General features: G+C 41.2%; 1 non-coding gene across 1 annotated transcript; it reads left to right on the top strand.

Annotated features, from left to right (window-relative positions):
• Positions 1-2258: 2258 nt before the first annotated feature.
• Positions 2259-2331, top strand: trnat-ugu (transfer RNA threonine (anticodon UGU)). The gene has a single exon. It is a non-coding gene; the product is annotated as a tRNA-Thr (tRNA).
• The last annotated feature ends 5672 nt before the right edge of the window (positions 2332-8003 follow it).

Genomic DNA, 8003 nt, shown 5'->3' with positions numbered 1-8003 from the left:
CAAAGCTGCCATAATTCCCTGAAGGTTGGCCGGGTAGACAGTTGAAGCAGCCTCTGCTGAGTCGGTCATGACGGAGTCTTTCTGTTAGGGTTTTGCTGGGATTCGAACCTGGTTCGTTGGTGTGATGATCCAGCAAATCCCCACTAGGCCACCAGGGGAATGACTCAAATGCAGAGGCGTGAGGCGGAAGTAGAAAAAGTAACAAAAGGTTTATTTATACTATGTACACTATATACAATCCAGGGCAAAACAAAAAAAAAAAACAAAGAGTATAATTCAAAAAGAAAAAGGCAAAAATGCAAAAGCTCAGAAGATCCACAAAACACAGTACAAAGGAAACTGGAGATAAACATAACAGCACAAAGACTCCGTGACAAGAGGACTGAACTCAGGGGTATAAATACACAAACTAATTAAGGACACAGGTGAAGATAATTAGGACTAACAGGCAATTAACAAAAAAAAACACAAAACACAGGAACAGTGGCGGCCTCTAGAGGCCAAAATAAATATGACACGAAAAGGAAATAACAGCGGCCTCTAGAGGCCAAAACAGTCCAAGTCCTAACACAAGCAGTAGTAACATCCATGACCTTACTCTTAAAGCTCAACAATGGAAAAACTTGACAGCAAGCTACTGTAATTAGCATTTGTTACCGGCTACAGTCGGTACTTGGCATGTTAAAAGTGGGTCAACGTTGTAACGACATAACGTTACTGTACAAGTAATGCTTCTATAACAGTAACAAACTTAAGCCCTATACAGTATGTTGAAATTCCTATCTTATTTGTTCGTTAATTTATCTCACAGTCTTACCTCAGTCAACTTCTTCCCTCCTTCTGTGAAAATTCAACGTCTCGGATGCGGACACAAGTGGGAAGGGGATTAAGTCTCCTGGTTGGCTGGTGATAGATTGCTGTCATTATAGCACGCCGGAGCGGTTCATGCCAGGCTCGAGTCCGATCCACCACTGATGAGTTGCCCAATAAGAATCCAGAATGTCATCAAAAGACGTATTTTTTTCTCAATAGACGCAGGTGATGTTAAAGCCTATTGGCAGTCACGAGGCAGACTACAAAACCGCAAGGCATCAAGGCCACTGTGGCCTTACAGCAAATATTTTTTTTCCAAGGACACAAGGCCAAATTGAGAGAGCACAAGGGCCATAGCCCTCATGAAATTCCTGCCCTGACTGACACATAGACAACCATCAATTTAGAGTCACCAGTTAAATTAACCTGCATGTCTTTGGACTGTGGGGGAAACTGGAGCACCCGGAGGAAACCCACACAGACAACATGCAAACTCCACACAGGAAGGCCCTCGCCAGCCATGGGGCTCAAACCCAGACCTTCTTGCTGTGAGGCAACAGCACTAACCACTACACCACCGTGCTACCCCTACTAACCATGGTCTCATCGCATCGCTCCTGTGGAGGGCGGTCCCATGTGGACAACTGGGGGTCGCACCTGGAGGAAGCTCTGGACACTTGCAGTGGTGCTTTTGTGGCTGCGGACTGCAGTTGACTTGCTGACTTTGGGGACTGCAGTTGACTTGGGGACTGCAGTTGACTTGCTGACTTTGGGACTGCAGTTTTCGTGAATGGTTTTCTGCTCGGGTTTCTGTCGGTGGGGAATTTATAGCATCAACGAAGCTGACTTGATATTAGGACTGTTAATGTTATAGTCATGTTGTCTGTTGTTGCCCAAATGAGGATGGGTTCCCTTTTGAGTCTGGTTCCTCTCGAGGTTTCTTCCTCATGTCGTCTGAGGGAGTTTTTCCTTGCCACCGTTGCCACAGGCTTGTTCATTGGGGATAGATTAGGGATAAAATTAGTTCATATTTTAAGTCATTCAAATGCTGTAAAGCTGCTTTGTGACAATGTTTATTGTTAAAAGCGCTATACAAATAAACTTGACTTGACTTGAGGATGGCCCCACATGAAGAGCCTGAAGATCACTGAGGTCACTCATGGTGTTTATGGTTTGTCTCTTGATGGCTTGGCCTGTCCAGTGTTTTTGTTAGCTCAGATGAGAAAGTAGCCAGAATGTACAGCCCACTCTATGATTGACACACTGCATTATTTAAAATGTGTAGCCATTTTTTGTGAGGCAAATACTAAACAGAAGCTAACTGCAGCTAGGAAGTAAAGTTGTGAGTGACATTACAGCAGTTTCTGTGGGCTGTTTTGAGGATTGGCACAGGGCCTTCAAGGTTCTGCTGTGGCCACAATCTTCAGTAACTGTGAATGAGTCAGGGCTCCATAGCTCAGTGGTAAGAGCGCTGGTCTTGTAAACCAGAGGTTGTGAGTTCAACCCTTACTGGGGCCTGTAAGGGACATTTTGAATGTAGAAAGGTGATCCAGACAAAAGAAGGGATATTGAGAACACTGACACCAGAAGGTGAGCAAGTGCTGCTCATGATTTTTCATCACCTGAAGACCACTTTCTGCTGGTGAGAATGGCCCCAGATGGACAATTTGAAGATCAGTGAGATTACTGTGGATGAGACAAAGAACCTGAAGGGGTCTTTGGTGTGCAATTTCTGCAAAACATGTTGCACTCAAGTCTCCATCAATACACAGTTGATAACATCAACAAAAAAATGACTTCAAGAGGGACCATGTGACATTGGCTGGGGAGAAGACGTGTTTGGACAGCATGCAGTCATCTTATCAGAGAAGTTTGCTTTTTATCCATTTGTACTTAGGTTTAAACTTTTTTTTTTTTTTAGTTCTAAAAAAAAAAATACTGAGGTCCAGACCTCAGTGACCTCATAGTTGGCAACGGACATGATTTTAATACAACCTAATTCCCAATAAAGCTATTCTCATTTACATTTTTTTCTGTTTCTGTTATCAGGCAATGGAGCGAGTGTGAAATAGTGACTAAAATGTGGCCCATTAAAACATGTTCACCAGCAGTCACATCCAAGCCATTTTCACGCTGCTACTCTGCACTGAGAAAATTCCTATTTTATAACCTCAGTGTCATCTGACAAAATCAGCATGCACATAATTAAAAAAAAAACAACAACTATGCAGTGATAATTACTATACTTACATATAAAATGATTACTCAGAGAGAAAGTTTGAAGAGACAAGATGTTTTCCTTATTTTTTCTCTCACACAGTGCACAGCCTCTGTCTACCTGGGAAACCAACCACAAGAAGGATGTTTCGTTTTCAGTCGGGTATGATTAGGCCTCATCTGCCCTGTAGTGAATAAACATTTTAATCCTCTGGAGACAAAGATGTTGTCTCCCGAAAGTAGCTAAGATTTGTTCAAAAAGTCACAAGATTTGTCACTAAGTCAAAACTGAGCGGTGGGACTTTGCCATTTTTTTCTGAACCGCACTTCCAGGAGGGGCTGCCATTGGCCTCCCAAGCCGGCCGAGAGCACTCCTCGTCGGGCACAGCCAGGCGGACGAATGCCCTGGTCCGTCCGCCCTGTCTAAAAAATAGGTACATCCTCGTGCCCATGGTAAAGCTGAGCAGGGGAACTTTGTCATTTTTCAGCCTGATGCCCATGGTAAAACTGAGCGGTGGGACTTTGTCAATTAGTCTGTCTGCCATCAAGTTCCTGTCGAGGACTTAGACTTTGTCAACCAACAGAACCACACCCAAAGCTATGAACAATAAATGAGAAAAATAAATAAATAAATGAATGAAAATAATTGAAGGACAAATGAGCAATTAAATGAAAATAGAAATGAATGAAATAATTAACAATTAATTTACACTTCAAAAAAATCCCTATTCCTGGTGGGATTTGAGCTCACACCTCCCCTGCCTAGCGCTCAATGGACATCAGATCTAATGACTGAGCTATCCCAAAAAAGAGTGCTTAGATACTCCAAATAAAGCCGATGCTCCACATGTATATGGGGAAAAGGGAGGAATCCATGCAGGTTTGTATATATGCAAGTATAAAAGATAATTACGGAGCCCCTCTGGTGACATGGGTGGAAAAAAAATATTCCGTGGCCACGAGTTAATAACGCGTGGGAACAAGATCCTATTCCGTGGCCACGACTTGTTTAATGCGTGGGAATTAGATGATTAGGTGGCCATGAATTAATAATGCGTGGCCACGAGAAGTGTTAGTCATTTCATCACTCAGACTGTTGACTTTCTGGCATCAGTAGCTTCAGCCGCAAACATGGACAAGTTTGATCTGATTTTGTTTTATTTTAATCTAGGAATTAATTATAATGATATCCTTAAATCACTTGCAGTTAGACATGGAGTACTTCTGAGCAAGAGACACTTAATTCAGCTGCTCAAAAAGTACAGGCTCAAACGTAGACAACATGTTGACCTCGGGGAAGTTATAGATTTCATCATGCAGCAGCTGGAAGGACCTGGAAGACTGCATGGCTACAGGTGGATGTACAACAAATGCTTGGAAAATGGCATTCGTGCACAAAAGGAAGATGTTCGTTTGATTCATGCAGCACTGGACCCTCACTCCTTGTCCATGCGTCGTTCTAGGCGACTGATCCGTAGGCAGTATTTTGCCCTAGGACCCAACTACATCTGGCATGTGGATTCTTATGACAAGTTAAAACCATATGGAATCTGCATCAATGGTTGCATAGATGGCTTTTCCTGCAAAATAATTTGGTTAAAAGCTGCACACACAAGTAGCGACCCACGCGTTATTGGCGGATACTTTTTGGAGACCGTGGAGCAGTTTGGTGGTGGTCCCTGGATCCCCCGAACAGATCTGGGAATGGAGAATGTGGTTGTCCGAGACATCCAGACCTACCTTCGCTGCAGTGATGCCGTTAGTAGATCTGGTGAACAAGGCTACATCGCAGGAGCAAGCACTACAAATCAAAGGATTGAGAGTTGGTGGGGCATGCTGCGTAAAGAAGGAATGGAGTACTGGATACAACTTCTGAGAGAAATGAAAGATGAGAGCCTGTTTGTTGGTGACTACCTGGACAAATCACTTGTGCAGTTGTGCTTTCGGAACTGTATTCAGGTGAGGTTGAGGAAAGTTTGTGGCTTATGCTCTTTCATACCATGAGCAAATGTAATATTACATATATAATACATATATAGGAAATTACTGGATGCAATTCTGCGGAACCATAACGTTATAGCTTTTGGCTAATCATTTTAAGATTCAGCTGTGGGATGTTGAATCGTTGATAAGTGTTTCAGCACCACTGACATTGGACAGCACCGAAAAGCGTCTCCTTGTAAAATGGCAGTGGGCGACTCGAAAACTACTTTTCTCCCTATTTATTATTAATTAATTAATTGACTGATTTTACACTTCGGTCGACTATTCAAGTACAGAAAAATCATTATAAGTGTAACACACTGTACTCAGGTGTTGTTGTAATCAGGTATTATGGGTTTATTTTGATGCAATTCACTGTAACACACAAATACACACACTATTAACACCATATGAGGGTGAACTGTTAATTACAGCGATTTCCACCGGACTTCCTCCCTCTTAGCTACAGCTGTCACCATGGTAACGAGGCAAACAGTCACCCTCGCACTACCAGGTTGCTACTCCCATCTGTAGGCGAAAAGTAGCAGCTGGGCTAGTCTGTTCTGGAATCAGGTGTGTCTACACAAGCAAATAATAAACTAATAAATAAAATGTCCAGGGTACCACATAAGCAGTGGTATAGTTTTAGATGCCATTGAAATGAACTTGAGATTCAGATGCAATTACAAAATTTAAAAAATCTTCTTAAATCTTAAAAAAAATTGTGTTGTATGAAGTGTAAAATATTACCTGTAGTATTTAGCATCACAGAATTCATGTCTCAACAAGCATGTGTGTATTTTCTGCTTTTTTGTGACATCTTCTGATTAGCCTTTAAACCTTTGTTTTGACCATACATATTTTCAGGAACAGCTCGATGAGATCAAGGCAGTCTGGAACAGCCACCGCATCCGGCCAATAAGAAATCCCAACGCACCCAGTGGGATTCCGGAAGTGATGTACACTGTACCACAGCTGTGGGGTACTGAGGACTTCATGGTTTCACACAGCAACCTTGATGACTGCAGACAGGCATGCAAGTTCCTCTCACCTGTCCCCTGCGACGATGATATATTTGACTTATGTAATATAGTCACGTCAGAGTCTGGGCTTACTTTTCCCAGTAACTTATTAGAGGCTCAAGAGTTTTACTTGACAATTCGAGAGGCTGTTCACTCTCTCATCGTTAACTGAGCAGCCTATCAAACTGTGTAAGTGACTGAAACCATTAAAGATTCCAGATGTGAAATTACATGACTTTTTTATTTTTTGTGATTTAAAGGCTTGGCATTCTCTTTCTGCTCTTGCTTTTTTTTACTGAAGGTAATATGACTCTTACTTAATAATACAGGGGCAATCTCAACATATGCTGAATTAATGTTTATTGACCTATTGTATTCAGCAAAAAAAAAAAATAGCCAACAATATTTGTACCTAATTTTATGTTGAGGCTTAACAGATTCAGATTGGTATATTCAAATTGGTAATTGATTGGTATAGTACAATCTTCTTTAGACTTTTGATGTCACTGATACTGTACATTACACCACACAGACAGGAAGTGAGTCACAAATTCACCATGCATTGCTTGATATGGCTCAAACTTAACAGCTTGTAGGATATCATGGTTCTGAAGACATCCACATGCCAAAGACACCCTCTGGTATAGCGCCGCCATTTGGACATGGACAGTAATGACCAGTGATGGGAATAACGGCGTTAGAAATAAACGGCGTTACTAACGGCGTTACTTTTTTTAGTAACGAGTAATCTAACTAATTACTTTTTACATCGTTATAACGCCGTTCCCATTACTTACAATAAAATGCTATGCGTTACTTTATTAACTATTATTATTATATTATTATTATTATATTATTAACTATTATTATGCGTTACTGTTCTCATCTGGCACGCTGCTTGTTCAGCCTTTCTTTACTCTGCTTTCATGTGGGGCGGGGAGACACGAGACAACGGCACAGTAAGCCAATCAGAGTAGATTTGGACAACATACGTAGGTAGGCCACGCCTACTGCACTACTGCGCGCTCTTTCAATCAGAAGACACAGCGATGGCGAGCGGTCAGCCCAACACTGTGCTTTCACATTGGAAATACAGCCAGGACTTTTCATTACTTGAAATAAAAGGCAAGAGTGTTTACGTGGAATGCACATTATGTCGAGGAACAAAGTGTTTGTCCTCGTCAGTGGCCAGTAATTAGTAACATAATTGTAATAACTACAAAAATATATTACATTTGATAGATGTCTTATCTCACATTGTCCCACAAAAATATTAATATAGTGTAGATAACCTTACTAATTAGTTCTGTTAAGTGTCCATTTCAGTCATTAAACACATTTAACATTCACTTTTATTATGATTACACTAATTGAATTTGATTTTTTTTTTTTGAGGGGGAACAAAATGTAACGGAATAATTACTTTCCCTGGTAATTAGTTACTTTTATGACAAAGTAACTCTGTTACTAACTCAGTTACTTTTTGGGAAAAGTAACTAGTAACTATAACTAATTACTTTTTGAAAGTAACGTGCCCAACACTGGTAATGACTCCATTGCCAAAACAAGTGTTACATTTTGATGTAGTCTTCCTAGGTGGTTTGTTGGATTCATGCCATATTTGGCACCAGTCATGTCAAGATGTTGCACATTTTAAATTGCAAAGGATTTGTGATATCTTGCAAGATGCTGAAATGACAAACCAATACATTTGTTACGCCACACAAACAGGAAGCGTGTCATAAATTCACCATGCATTGCCTGATATGGCTAAAAATTCACAGGTTATAGGATATGATGGTTCTGATGATATCCACATGCCCAATTTGACCCTCTGATATAGTGCCACCATTTGGACCTGGACAGTAATGATTCCATTGCCTAAAAGATTTGACTCATGAAATTTGGGAAACACATTAGTCTTGGCCTCTGGCACTCATGGATAGAGGCTTGGCCTCGAGTGTGAGG

The sequence above is a fragment of the Neoarius graeffei genome, chromosome 17 (genome assembly GCF_027579695.1).
Source record: "Neoarius graeffei isolate fNeoGra1 chromosome 17, fNeoGra1.pri, whole genome shotgun sequence".
Taxonomy (NCBI): Eukaryota; Metazoa; Chordata; class Actinopteri; order Siluriformes; family Ariidae; genus Neoarius; species Neoarius graeffei.
Note: the sequence above shows the minus strand (reverse complement) of the source record. Positions and strands in the feature narration are given on the sequence as shown.